The 14775-nt window shown below is 44.2% G+C and overlaps 1 protein-coding gene across 2 annotated transcripts in view; it reads right to left on the bottom strand.

Moving 5' to 3' along the window:
• The window catches only part of GPM6B (glycoprotein M6B), a 112576-nt gene that overhangs the window by 62493 nt on the left and 35308 nt on the right, over positions 1-14775 (bottom strand). The gene's annotated exons all lie outside the window — the stretch shown is intronic.

The raw sequence follows: 14775 nt of genomic DNA, 5'->3' as shown, positions 1-14775 counted from the left end.
GAGCAGCTGCATGGTGCTTAGTTGCTGGCTGGGGTTAAACCACGACAACAAGCCAAGTCATAAGGAAAGAGATGCAAGGACAAGCTGTATGAATTCAAGTACACGGGCATTTCATCTGAAACAAAGGGCAAAACACCACGATTTCACTGCAGCCCCCATGAAACCAAATCTACTTTGACAAGTCTGACTGGACGCCCCTCAGTCTTGCCTGCACTTTCTCTACAGCCATATCCAGCAACAGGGATGGCCACAGCCCTGCAGGCACGCGGTCCTTTCCTCCACTGCCCTGTATGTGTTACTAGTAATAGAGATAAGCAACATATAGGCCATTTTCTTTCCTCTGTAATTTAAATCTACTTTTGGGCTGCAGCAGCCAGTATATGTTACACACTTAAGCACCTAAGACTTAGGCACAATGAACTCAAGGGAAGAATGGTATCCTGCACTAGCGCAAAGTACAGTATGCAATTATGATGACTACAAATATTTTATGCAGAAGGTTTACTGGCAAACCTCCACAGGGCCTGTAATCCCTAGCACAATTTCCTGTTCTCTTATTAAAGGAAGGTAACCTTTAGGCAATTGTTTTTTATAAGACGACAGTAATTGCTCACGATAAGGAGCTTAATTAGCGAAAGATAAAGTATTTAATTGAAGAAAATGACAGCAAACTACATTCTGTATAATTCTCAATTTTTCTAATACTTGATAAAATGAAAAAAAGTCTTAAATTTAGCACAAGAAAATATTTTAGAAACATAGGATGGGGATTGGAAAACACTTCCCAGCCAGCTGCAGATAGCTGGACAACAGTGTACACATATTCGACTTTCCCATGGGTCGTTTGTGGGTTTCTTCTTGGAAATGGAAGTAACTGTGATATACACAGACTTCTAATGAAATGTTGTAATGGAATCCTTTGTTACCATGTGACTGAGACACTGCATGACCGCATGCTTCATTATACTCAGAAACGAAGCCTGAGGAATTTTAATCAAACACAAACGCAACACAACACGCAGTGTGGCCAAAAGTAACCTAAGACATCTTGTCTTAGACAAATGCCATCCTAAAAAGTTAGCAGTTTCTAGCCTTGAAAAAAAGAACCCCCAAACCCTACAACACACAATAAACAGAGAGGCATAGAAATATGAGGATTATGAAGCATGAAGGCAAGGATAGCCAACAACCGCTCCGTGCCCGTAGGTGCTCAGCGTTGCCACAGCAACAAGAGATGGGCTGGAGGAGGCAGGAAGCAGCGAGGAGATGTCTAGGACCACATTGCTCACACCCTCCCATCCCGCCGCTCGTACACACCACCAAGCGTTAGCAGTTCCGAGACATCTCAGCTGCAGAGGAAAGACCACCAGGAAATATGCAGACAGACCAAAAAATCATCCACCAAATATTAAGTGGACTTTGCACTGGCTTGACCTCTGTAAATACCAGCTCCTGGATCGATTTCTAGACACTTCCACCCACCAAAAGCAAAACATAGAAACAGGGCACTGAACAGCACACCTCAGCCAGCAGTTACACGTGGATCCCAGCTCTGTGTCAGGCTGAGCTTTTCCTACCAAACCACACCAGTTTGCATATAGGTGCCGGCAGGAGCACACTCGCACAGAGCACCGTGAAGGGTGAGAAGTTGCACCGGAGCGACATCCTAAGCTCTCCCTCAACGAGGAAGACCAAGACGGATGCTTTGAACATAAACATCTACTGGGCAGCCAGTGAAGTGACAGAACACAAACAAGTCACAGCTCACCATGTCCTACCCTGCCCCTTAATTACATGTAGACAGCACACGCTAATGAAACACTTCGGGCTCAATGCCTTTTCAGGTAGAAGCAACTGCTGCTCCAGGGCAATGAAACAGAGTAAAGCCAATCCATGTCTGGAAGCAGAAGCCCTAGGATTAAACAGAAACAAGCAAAGGAACCACGTTGTGCATTTGGCTGTAGGGAAAATGTTAAAAACTCCCTTCAAAGCAAGAAAGGAAAGTCAGGAACAGCAAAAGGTTAACTTGTCCCAGAAGAGGAGATGACATGCACAAGAGATCCTCACAGCTGATGACTACCTGCAGGGCTGGCAAAGGGAGCGAAACCAGCCTGACATGGGAAAGCACCAAACTTCAGGGAAGTGAAGTCAAAATTATGCAGCTGAGATCTGTTTTTCATTATTTAGATCTTGAATTGGAAAGGTGTGAAAGCACAAGAACAGACCTTAGACACTTTGGACACTTAGGTCAGGCATGTGCATAGGCCTCATCAGCAAGGTAATTTATGCAGCAATTTATACAATACTCAGTCACCAATAGAAATACCACCACGTTCACTATGTATCACTTAACTGGTGGTCTGGAAAATTAATCTTAGGCACACCTAGAGGTAACAGAAGATGCAGACAAACGTCCCTTCTTGGTCCGGCTACAAAGACGTGCTTGCCCTGAAGCGCTCACCACCCCGTGTCTAAGCAGGAGGGGTGCTGCTCCCCCAGGTCTGCCACTGCAAACCCCGCGGGAGCCAGGGGCTCTCAGACGAGACGCTGAGCAGACTGCGACGAACATCCGCGTGCTGGTACGTGGCTTGTGTGCAGGGTCCACGTCTGCCTCTGCCCAAAGGGAATAAACATTTCATGGAAGCATTTTCTCCAGATGTAAAAGTAGTTTCAAAAGCTAAAGAGAAGCCGGCAACATATCGCTTTGCTGGGCCTGGCCTCAGAGCCTCATGCGAGACACTCATGGCAAACCCGGGCTCACGCCAGCAGTTCGAACACAGAGCTTTCTCCTCCTTTCCACAGCAATCAGCTTGAGAGGTTTACATTCGCGATCCTAAGCATGCAGGGATACAAAAAAAAGGAATGAGGAAACTAACCTTTAGGACAGTTATGAAAGGTGGCAGAAAGAATTGGCATCTCATCCGTCCTCCTGCACAGAGTCACCAGGTCTCCGAGAAAGCAAACTGATCATCTAAGGCAACATGCAAGCCTTGAGACAACATGCATTTCGAGCACAGGTACAGGAACAACACTTTCAAAGGACCAAATCCAAGCCCTGTTGAAGCCCAGGTGAGTCCTGTAAGGCTACTAACAGCTAAGTGTGCACACCTGTGAACATCTCCAAGCTCTAGCAAGACTTCGATCTACAACAAATAGAAGAAATCCTGCTCGCCTCTGTGTGAAGTTTATCAGTAAGGGCAGGCAGTCATATAAAGGACAATATTGCGTATGTGTCCAGCTAGTTTTCATTCAGCTGCTTTCTTCTAACTAAATACATTTTGTGTTCATTGGCAACTATCCAGGACACAGGTCATAGATAAGCACTGTTACTAGAAACCACAAGAACGAGACACTTTTGAAATACAGGATAAACATTTCAAGGCCCTGTTATAGCACATGTGCATGCACATGTACACAGATATGAAGAAATTATTTGTTTAGGGACTAATCAGAGGTAGTAAATAACATCTACACAGCACTCAGCTGGACCAAGTGCTTTCCAATTCCCCTCTTTTCCTCCCCTCCAGTCAAGAATCTGTTCAGAGCAATTCACTGAGAGGGATCCCAGTTGAAAAAGCTCTCTCCTCTTTGTAGTGCATCCTTAAGTGCTACCCTTGAATCACGCTCGCTGAAATGCTTTGCCAGCTCAGAGGCATACCAGCCAAGCACAGGACAGCAACATCCTCAGTCTGCATGTGGCACTCTGTACATCAGCTGGGTAACATATGGCCCAAACGTGAAAAGCCAGTAGTGCAGAAACTACCTGCACCATCTCCTACGCACCTGAAGAATTTGCAAGTTGGGCTCCTGTGAATGCACCGAAAGCTACAGGAGGTCACAGAGACAGTTTCACAAGACCCCACTTGCCTAATTGGAAACAGAAGCATATTTTTCTTATCAACTGACATCTCATGAGACTCACTGCTTTCTGAAATACAAAGCATGTGTGCAGGGAAATACGAGGTCTGTCATATGACCTTTATGTCTTTCATAATCATTTTGGGAAAAAAAATGCGTCAGCACTTGGCACATCAGGTGTCCTTTTTCTGACTAAAATGTGATGTCTGTTTTGCTTGCTTCTAACAACTGAAAATCATCTTTACAAGCAACTGGTGGCATAATCAATTGCACAAAGTGTCCTTGTTGCCTGTATCTTAAGTCTCTACAGAGATAAAGCAATGGCAGGTAAGTCTACGGAAGTATTAAATCCATTACTATCCCCAACCCAAACCAGTTGATTTCATTTATACTTGCACTGAGCTTGGCTCTCCTCCTCAAAAAAATTAAACCAGCCTTTTAAATTATTAATTCTCACAATTTATACCGTGCTATTTGTCACAAGCACTACCAGATACCTTTTGAAACACTACCCTGCAAAGTGCAAGTGGTTGAATGAAGTATTTCACTTGCATACAGCCCTGTCTTAGATTAAAACTTAATGGCCATACTCCTCCACTGTTCATATACTGTGTGCTGAGGCAATGCCTATCATAAAATGGCCCACGCATAAGACAAAGGGCAAATAAAATAGCCATAAATATAAATGATGTTCTAACTGCACAATTTAAGATGGGTTGTTTATGAGCCTTCACTGAAGAAACAGGCCATTGTTTTAAACACTGAAAAAACCAGATCTGCTTAAGAAACATATTTCCCTTATTTTAAGGTGTATTGGGTTTGTGTGACAAGCTGCTGGAAGCTCCCCCGGCTCGGAGCCGGACCCGCCTCTGGCCCAGGCCGAGCCCGTCAGTGACAGTGGAAACACCTGTGGGAGAGCAGATTTAAGAGGGGAAACCTGCAGGGAGTGGGGGGACTGGGGTGGGAGAGGAACCCCTCTGTGGGTACTGAGGTCAGGGAGGAAGGCAGGAGGGGATGCCCCCGCAGCCCGCGGTGAGGCGGCAGGCTGTCCCCCCAGCCATGGAGGGGAGCGGAGGCCGCCCAAGATGGCCGGGACTCTGTGGGGAAGCCCGCGCTGGAGCAGGCTGTGCCTGAAGGACTGCAGCCCGCGGGAAGGACCCACGCTGGAGCAGTTGGTGGAGGACCGTCTCCCGCGGGAGACACCCCACGGCGGAGCAGGAGCGAGTGCGGAGGAGTCCTCCTCCCCCTGAGGAGGAAGGAGCGGCAGAGACCAGGTATGGCGGACTGACCCCATCCCCTGTTCCCCGTTGAGGCGGGAAGGAGGGAGGGCTGGGGGGAGGGTGTTCTAAGGTTTGGTCTTACTTCCTAATATACTTGTTTTGATTTGATTGGTAGCAAATGAAATTGATTTTGTTTCTTCCCCCAGTTGAGCCTGTCTTTTGCCTGTGCCCATAAGTGGGGAGCGATCCCTCTGGGAGGAGTGAGCAAGTGGCTTCGTGGTGCTTTGTTACCAGCTGGGCCTAAACCATGACATAAGGTCAGCTTTTAAACATCTGCATCTGATAAACATTTTATTTCCACAATATGGCATACAAAACACTAACAACAGATCTAGTTGCTATTTTAGTTCAGGGCTTTAAAATATGGCCCTATTTTGATACAATAATACATACTCATGTTTGTTAGGAAGATCATTAGCAATGCTAAGGGAGCATTTCTATAGCTCTAAAGCAAGCGTTGAAGCTCTTCAAAGCAGGTAGAACATGTAATATACTGGGCTGTTCATCTTTACATCAGCAAGTAATATTTTTCAGTAGGCTACCATACAACTTAACCACCATCCATCCTCAGTTTAATCCTGTAGAGGACAAAAAACTTTTGAACTTCTTGATACTGGTATCAAACTTTTCACTTTGGCCACCATGATCTATTGCCCTCATCACTGTAATTTTACATCTGAGTGATGTAAAGATGAACAGCCAGTACATACATCTGTGGGAACCAAAACACCGTGGCATGCCTGTACTGGGCACCTGCTTGTTGAAACCGTAAGGAAGACATGCCACTGTTCAGCTGTTTGTTCATCAAGTTAAGAGAGGAGGAGGTGAGCTATCTTCACTTTCCTTACATTAACTTAGCACTTTCATAATGCAGCAAGTCAATACAGGACACAGAACATTACCATGTGCAAATGTGGCTCACACTGTTGAGTAATACCGCTATTTTAAACGCTCTGCTGCTAAGCAACACTGACAGTACAGTTAGAACATTTTGGAAATACCGAATGCTTCAGTTCTTACCCCCACACACATGTACAAAAGCTGCTCCTGCATTGTACATATATCCAGAAGCTATTCAAAGACAGGGCTTCGTTTTTTATCGGGCTAGCTCTCCATAGCATTGCCAGGACACTGGTCATATTTGCGCAGAAGCAGACCCTTAAGAGATGTACAGACGTGGCCCTTTGATTTGTATTTAAGCGTCCCAAAGGCACCATTCCCAAAAAGGCTTGGTAGTCAGCTGCTCGTGTTGGACATTCACAGCTAGCAAAGAAACAAAAAAATGTTCAGTCCCCTTAATTCGAGAACAACACAGGCTGGGATCACCTCCAAATATCGTGCTTACCTGAACTGTCCAAAAAAGGGCAGTTTATGTCCCTTCTTTTAAGAGCCAGAAGGGTATCTGTGACCAGCACTACAACCCAAAGTGTAATCACTGACTGCTAACATGAAAAATTTCCAATGCTTGCAGAGCAACAGGGACAGAAGAGAGCATGGGGAAAGTACAACATTTAATGTTTTAGGAGGCAGCCAAGATGTGGGAAGACTTTGGTGAAACTGCACTTACTACACTGAAGAACACTTACTTTAAACCTCTCTATTTACCTACACTTCAGTAGGAGAAGGGGTGGAACTGAGCTTGGGGGGCTCTAGCCCTGGGGCTGCCAGCAGTTAGTCCCTTTAAACTGGTCTCACTGGCATGGAGGACTTTTGCACTCCTCTCTTTACCAAGCAACCGGCGTGAAATGGCCTGGCGCCCATTAACTCGGTTTCCTCTTGGATGGACTGATTCACAAGGCTTGTCCGTGTTCGCTCAGGCAGAAGTGTACCTCTGAGATACGCCCGATTAAGAAATGTTGCCCAATTTTGACAGAACATACTTCAAACTTTTCATATGCTTACTCCTCTCATTGTTATTCTAATTTATTCAAGAGTACTTTGTTTTGCCACAGACATTACCGAGGTTACAAATATTCATGTCTCTCAAACTATTAATTTTATGGCATCTTCCACTTCATTGTGTATTTACCCATCTATTAACTTACATGGATGATTTCATTGCTAATCATTTCTACTAACACCCTTTTAGACGTTTGTGACTTCAATACTGAAGATGTAGGTGGCTGCAAAGACTTGTTTGTCTTCCTCCTCCCTCCTGCGATCTAAAATTAAAATGATGTGACCAGGACAGCGTGCCTCACACATCCTATACTACTTTGACAGATAGCACAGGTCTAGACCCAATTTCCACGCAAAAAGTGAATCACTGAAGAATGGCAAGGCAAAGCTTCTCGTAAGTAGGCACGCTACAGCCTCCTGGGGAGAAAGCAACATTAGATAGACATAGAACCCAAATTTAGGTATCATAAAGGTACCATTAAGTAAGATGCTTTGAATAAAAATTGTGTTTATCTGCCGATTGACTGATTTTTACTGGAACAGACCCTAATTTGGTCAGATGAGAACTATAGTATTATATCATTATGCTGTAGTTGAAAAAGGTCTTCCTACCTACAGAAAATGCATTTAAGATAGCGTCTCTTTGAACCCTTCTCTGCTTATTCCAAAATAAGGTCCAGCAGTCCACTTTCCATAATTAACAGAACCTGGTAATCCTAATCCCATCACATATGTCTCCCTGATCTGCAACACTACTATCTCGATGATCAACTGCTATAGAAGACAACATCATTCAAGCACAGCGGCCTTCAGCCTGCAGTATTTAAAAACCCTCTTCAGCTATCAAAAGGCAACTCTTTTCTCTCTTTTCATCACGACACACTGCAAAACATGAGACTACAGCATGACTAATGAATCCCTGAATTCCCATCTGCCAACACAAGCCAGCCAGTGTTTCACCCGCTCGCCCCCAACTACTTAGCACTCCGAAGCGCCTGTTGAGCACTGCACCTGATCCACCTCAAAATGGGATGGCTGAGAACCACAGCACACGCCATGCAAGCACAGCACTGGACACCTCTCGCTTGCTTATGCTGTTAGACAAAAGGGTATTTTTGATAGCTTTCTCTTCTTTTCTTCCACCATCAAGTTTCATTGGCTGTAAATCACACAAAGACCACAAAGAGAGTTCATTTTCATTTCCACATCCAGTATCAAGGTTTACCTTCACAACTGCTGGAGTACGAGACAGGCACAAATCAATATCTAGTATGTAATTTAATGATTTGCTTGCAAATTTTCTGTTCTCATTAGAAGCCTCTTTTTTATGTTAAAACCCTCAATGTCAAAGAAATTAAAATGCTTCTTTCTGGAGCATTTCCTGCCGAGTTTAAACATCGGGATGAAAAATTGAGCAATTAATTTAGATATGCTTAAAACAGTGTACCTTCAAGGTCCAAACTATTGAAAGGGGGAGACAGAGTGGAAGCAAGGGAGCTCATTCTCCTCTGCCTACTTCAGTTGTCACTCAGTGAACTGGTTTGCGAGCCCAGTAAGTCAAAATGATCCTAATCTCCTCTGTTCTCTCTTCCTTTTCCTCAGTCTACCGACAGTGGGTCCCACTAAATCTGAAATCAAACACCGCTACAACTTTGCTGACAGGTAAAACCTAGACCACAGATACTCAGTAACAGCAGAATAAGAATCAACTAAAGGTAGCATGGAGAGGAATCCACAGCCATTTTGATGCAAGTTTGCTCCACGTGGTGAAATGCAGAAATGCAACCGACCTGCTGAGGGTACCTTGCCCACCCTGCAGCCCTGTTGTCTGAGGGTATTCCTGTTCTGCTGAAAAACAACCATATGCTGTAAGCCGTCACAATCAGCAAAAGTATTACTGCATTAGCACCTACAAGGCTCAATTAGGGAGAAGGCTCCTGCTGTGCTAGGCATGTCAGAAACGAAGCAAGCAGACTGCTGTAATCCTAGACTGAATTCTCTATGTAGACAAGTTGCAGGAGCTGAACAAAAGAAACAGATGGTAGGGAATATCCCTCGACTAAAAGGATAAAGCAATAGCGAAATCAGGGCACATTTTATCAAAATCTGAGACTTCAATCAGATGTTTGAGATCATGGCCAGCCTGATACCAGGCGCACTCGAAAGGAATGTTTAGCTAAGCATCACTTTTCTAGGCAGGGAGCTCTTTCCACATGCACCCAGCAGCACTATGAAGAACCAGAAAGTGCATGCAAAAAAATGCACGATGAAAGACAACAAAGTTGTTTGAGTAAGGATTCATATCCAGACCAAGCTGGTGTCAGAATACCTTGTTTGTTCACACGCATAAAAAAGGAAAAATTATTTAATCAATTTTTGAGCTTTTGGGAACATACTTAGTAAGAATCCAGCAGCAGATTAGCTCAGAGCAGGCAAAAGTCGGCATTGTACCACCATATATCATGACAAAATCCCACTAGTGTATGCATAGGATACTGCAATTACAAAAGGGGTTGTTTTTTCCCCTCATCGCTTCTTGTTCACAAGGATGCAAAGGTCAAATGTGGCTTAAATAAGTAGCGACTGCTCAATGTTGTCAGAGAAAAAGTCAATGGGAACACACTAGTCATACTGTCATGAAGATGCAAAGGATGGGGGAAAGACAATGGCAGTCATTCATTTTTTAAAATGATGTGTTGCAGCAAGACTTTTGGGCAGCACTTCCCTTAACAGAAAGCAGCAAATATGATAGAATACCCATCCCCCCCTTCTTTCACTTGATTTTCCAAATAGAACAAACAACACATGTTAAGTAGCATCACCCATCCTTTACTCCTCCAAACACTCTTCCAAGAGCACCTGGTTATAGAGAACGATGCCTGGCCTCTCAATTTCTGATGCATCATAACTAAAGCTGTCACAGAAAAAGAAAGTATTCTTCCTATGAAACTGGGAACAATTTGTTTCCATGACAGCAAGGACACTGATAAGCAGCTCTGGCAAATAGCTTGAGAATTATTAGGACTACAACGTGGATCAGATGATTTACATACAACATAAATAGTGCAGGAGATGACAAGAGCAAGCAATAGCCTTTGAAGTATAAGAATGATAGAGCCAATCATCAGATCTAGACTTTTGTCTTTCCCTTTCATCCCTGTGCAGTCAGAAGAAAACTGTCAGCGCAGATGGATAAACAGCGCTGGAGGAGATACAATGGCATCTCTGAATCATAACGCTGTAATCCCAAAGTGGGCTTGCAACAGCCGACATCTGTGTGAAAACTGCAGTAATGTTATTAATTTTCAAAGTGAGCTGTAAACTTTGTTTAATCTACTCTCTGCAACACTGTCAACTGTTACCTGAAACAGTCTAACAGACACTGTACTACTGGTTTGTGGAAGTTGCACATCTAAAAGAACATCCACTCAAAACTCATTTTCATCAGTGAATTGAGTGTTATCCATCCTCAGCTTTGAGGAGACTGACACATAAATTTGAGGTGTTCACGAACCCATGAGGAGAAGCCAAGTCAGGCTCCCAATCATCTGTCCTGAGCACAGGATTTCACTCCCCCCCTCCACCTGTTTGTCCATAAATGCCCTAAGTTATTAGAGGATCCCACCTTAATATTGTTGTGTCTCGGCTCTTTAAAACCTTGAACTAGAATTTTGGTTCCAAAACTAACTGAACTAGACACATTGATAGCCAACCAGCTGCAACAGTTTCTGAAACAGGACATTTGCTAAAAAAACCAAATTCCATCACTTTTAAAATACAAAAAGTTGCACATCAGCTAAACGTTTCTACACTGTGATAGAAGATCAAACTCCCTGTAAAGTTTTTCTACGTGGATTCACTTCATTTTATTAATACTGAAGACTGCTAGTAGGTGCATTTTGAGAGCAATATTGCTAATGCCGTTATGACACTGCAACCTTGAAGGCACCTTGAAGACTGAGTAGCATAGCAGCTATGCCAAAGCTAATCCACTTAAGAAAATCAAGATGAAAATTCTCACTTGACATTTCTGAGAACAAGGTGACAAAGTTTTAACAAACCTAGCATTGAAGGTACTCTGTATAAGACAACTCAGAAAGTTTTCATGGAGATTATATCGAGTCTGCAGTATAGATTATATCCTTATAGCTTGATGCAAATACCTAACTGAAAAAATTAGGTGGAGCAATTGGGTGGAGAAAATTTTCTTCTTCTATGTGGAGCAAAAAAACATTCTGCTGTCCCCTTCAGGTTCCTCAGCCCCACATCACACAAGAAGAAACCTCCTCTCAACTAAGGAGAAGTGTGCCAGAGACAAGCTTTGAAAGAAGCTAGACCTGACATCTTCCTGTTCGGGGAATTATCTTTTGCAGCCATCAACTAGTCTTGAAATAATAGCATGGGAAGATAAGCACTATGAGAGTGCATCCATCCCCCAGGAAATAAACACATCCATATGTATACACAGAGAAAAAACATCTATAACATGATATTTGTGGGAACAGGAATTTCACATTGCTTAAAAATATAAGTAATGATGCCCAGCTGTGTCAGTGCAATAATGATCTAGCCCAGAATTCTGACTCAGAGAATGACAAAAGCAGATGCCATTTAGAAAGATCATGTGAGTCTGGCCATTTTTTGCAGCTCTTTCCCCTCATGCTCCCTGAGGATTTGGAATTGCTATATTAAAGAAGCTAGTGGGTACTTGGAACTTACCACTGAAATTTTCCCTGAAATCCTGAATCCTTTCCTACCTGTAAATTACAGCCTTCCAAAATTAACCCTCACTGTTTGATCAACAGCAGTGCACAGATTTCAGTTGACACAAAAAAGCCTCAAAACAAGACACAGGCAGGTATCTGCAACTCAGCATCTATAAGGATTTTTCCTTTTATTAGCTGTGTATTTCAAAGGGAGAAAAGTCCTTCTTTAAGTTAGTTCAATTCCTATTTTTTCATTTGGGAGCACTTAAAGTTGAATTCTCTTAAAAATTACTGAAGCCAAGCCAATGCGCACTGGGGATCCTGGCAGATGAACGTAGGTGCTGCCTTTTTCCTTTCTAAATGGCATGAAGGCCCTTTCTAGGAAAGAGTATTTTTACATTTCAATGCTCTATTTTAACCCACCATTTTTGTAATTGTTCCTCCTGCGTTCACACTCTTAGACCACATTTCATTGCTTCCACAGTATTACAGCACTACGAGGGACCAAGAGGCCACCACCACATCATGCAAAGTCAAGCTCAGTCACCTGAGTTTACCGTAGCTCTGAAGCAGCTGCTACCACCGCACTTCGCCTCAGTCAAGAGCCAATAACAAACCCCAGGCCTTATTCTCATGAACACATTTGCATGAAGACTGTTGATTTCTATGCAAAAAAGTCACATACTAAAGTTAAATTCCCACCCTTGCAGTCCATGGAGAAGGTTGCCCACACAGCAAAGCAAGCTCTTTAAAAGCTAATCCCTGTGCCAGTTTGGTTTACTGTCTAGCCAGGAAATGCTTCTGCCTTCCCCTGCTCAAAGGGCATGAGTGTTATTCAAGTTCAGCGAGAGCAACCATTATTCCGTCTGAAAGCAACAAAACATCACCCTTTGAGTACACTAACTGCAGGAAAGCTTTGGGGTGAGAAGAAAAGCCCAGGGGAAAAACAAGTACGCAAAGGGTGTAGTTACCCTTCAATCCACAAAGAAAGATCTTGCTTGGGACTGGATCCCAGTTAAAGGGCTGCATAAGTATTCTGACACCTCTTTTAAGCTCGATATGGAAGCATTGTGGTGTTACTACGATAAGCAAGCGACATGTGACATCGGCTTCACAGAAACCTCTTCTGGCAGCAAGTGTTAGCTGAGTTTTGATGTACCCGGCAAGCCCAAGGAGGCCGGGTCTTAAACATTTCAAATCTCAAACACTGAAACACAAGCTTATAAAGCACTGCCTGAATTAGCCTGACGTAGCGTACTTGCTCCAGATCAAGGATACCCCCACACCCACTGGCAATGCCCTCCTCCACAGCATGCCTGAAGAGGCTCAGGCTAAAAGCTAAGCAGAGAAGCAGCCAGAAAGAGTTGAAGGATCTCTTGAACTTGTCAGGGCAAGCTCCCTGGCTGCTGTTAGGCCAACGATGCCCTTCTGGTTGAAACGGGCTGGATTAAATTGAAGCGCATCAGTCAAGAGGCCAGTCCCTTCAGGCTCCCTCGACAGCCAGCACTGCCAGGGCATGCCTGACTCCGGCTGCTGTCTCCAAAGGGCTCTTCTGTGAGCTCCCTCCTGCCACCAGCATGGTTAGGTAGAGAAAGTCTCCTCAGCTACAAGGCTAAAGTTAGCTGGTAACATAGAAACGTGTTCTCACTACCCACATCTCCAGATGTCAGATTAATTTAAGCATATTTAACCATATTCAAAAATCTATGCATTGCCAGGAAAACAAGTGCACTAATTTGTGCCTGTGAGAACTTCAGCTAGCAAATCCAGAAGCAACACAGAAGTGATAAACAGGTTAGGTAGTGGAAATAATCGTGCATTTAGTCTTGGCTGTAATTTGTCAATATAGGGCTTTTAGCAAGCAAAAAGCATTTGCACAGAGACCTAGAAAATGAAGCACTGCCAAAAAGATCAGCTGCTAGAAGCAACACTGCCATCTCATGATTTTATTTCAAGTCTCATGATATTCAGTGCTTTTATCAGGGCTTCAGCTTCTCAACTGTTAAACCTCGGATGTAAGCTGTTTAAAAACCAAACCAAAACAAAACCAAATTTTCCAGCCTCCATGTTTTCTGAGAAAAAGCCTAAGAACATAACCTTTAACAATTCACCAACAGTCAAAATCGATGAACCCAAAGCACACAATTTAAAAACAAACCGGGTGATTTTGGGTCATGACTTTCCAACAGCCTGACCCTCTGCATCAGGCCGCCGTCCTCACGAGCTAGGTAAGCGTAGCTGGAAACCCACCAGATGAGTTCACAGACCGATATGAGAAGGTCTGACCCACCTGATGGACGAACCACCCACACATCCCCTCTCCCCCAGTGACAATTTACTGGCAAAAGGGTTTTACAAACAGGCCATGGTTTGGTGTTCACAAGCACGTGAAGAGTCATTTAAACCTGAACCAAGAAGGCCTTTTGCTGTTCAGAGCAATGCCTCGCTCTTCAGCTGAAAAGGATGGAGGCACAACCTAGACACCGACTCCTCTCCATGACATCTCTCACCCCAGCTCCAGCTTCTCCGCACCATGCAAACACTCTCCATGCTCTCCCTGGCATGCAAACCCGCTGACCTGCTTTCTCTGGAGCCCCTGCTACCTACATCAATTCAAAGCATCCTCTCAGTGATAAACACGAGGCTTCTCACTAACAGCTCAAGGCCTCTCTTGATTTTAACCATTTTATTTCATCCGTGACAGCTGGACGGCTTCTACATAGCTTTAACTACTTGTGGGACTGAATTATTCTGGAAGGGCAGGAAGAGGTTAAGCCAGACTGCAGACACCCCCGAACTGAAGCAAGCAAGCCTCATCAAGGAGAACATGGGGCACAGCACCCCAGGTACGCCCGGCTGCCCGACCCCAACCAGCTGCAGCTGCAACCCAGAGCCAACGCCAGCAGGAGCTGCGGTGTGCTTTGAGGCGCAGGATGAGTTTCTTCCAGGCCACATCTGCTCATGGAGGCAACTAAACCGTAATGCTCAGCAGCTTTGAGAGCTATACTCTTGGTGGTAGGTCTTGATTTGAA

Source organism: Harpia harpyja, chromosome 22 (genome assembly GCF_026419915.1).
Source record: "Harpia harpyja isolate bHarHar1 chromosome 22, bHarHar1 primary haplotype, whole genome shotgun sequence".
Lineage (NCBI taxonomy): Eukaryota > Metazoa > Chordata > Aves > Accipitriformes > Accipitridae > Harpia > Harpia harpyja.
This window is presented reverse-complemented; position numbering and strand designations above follow the sequence as displayed.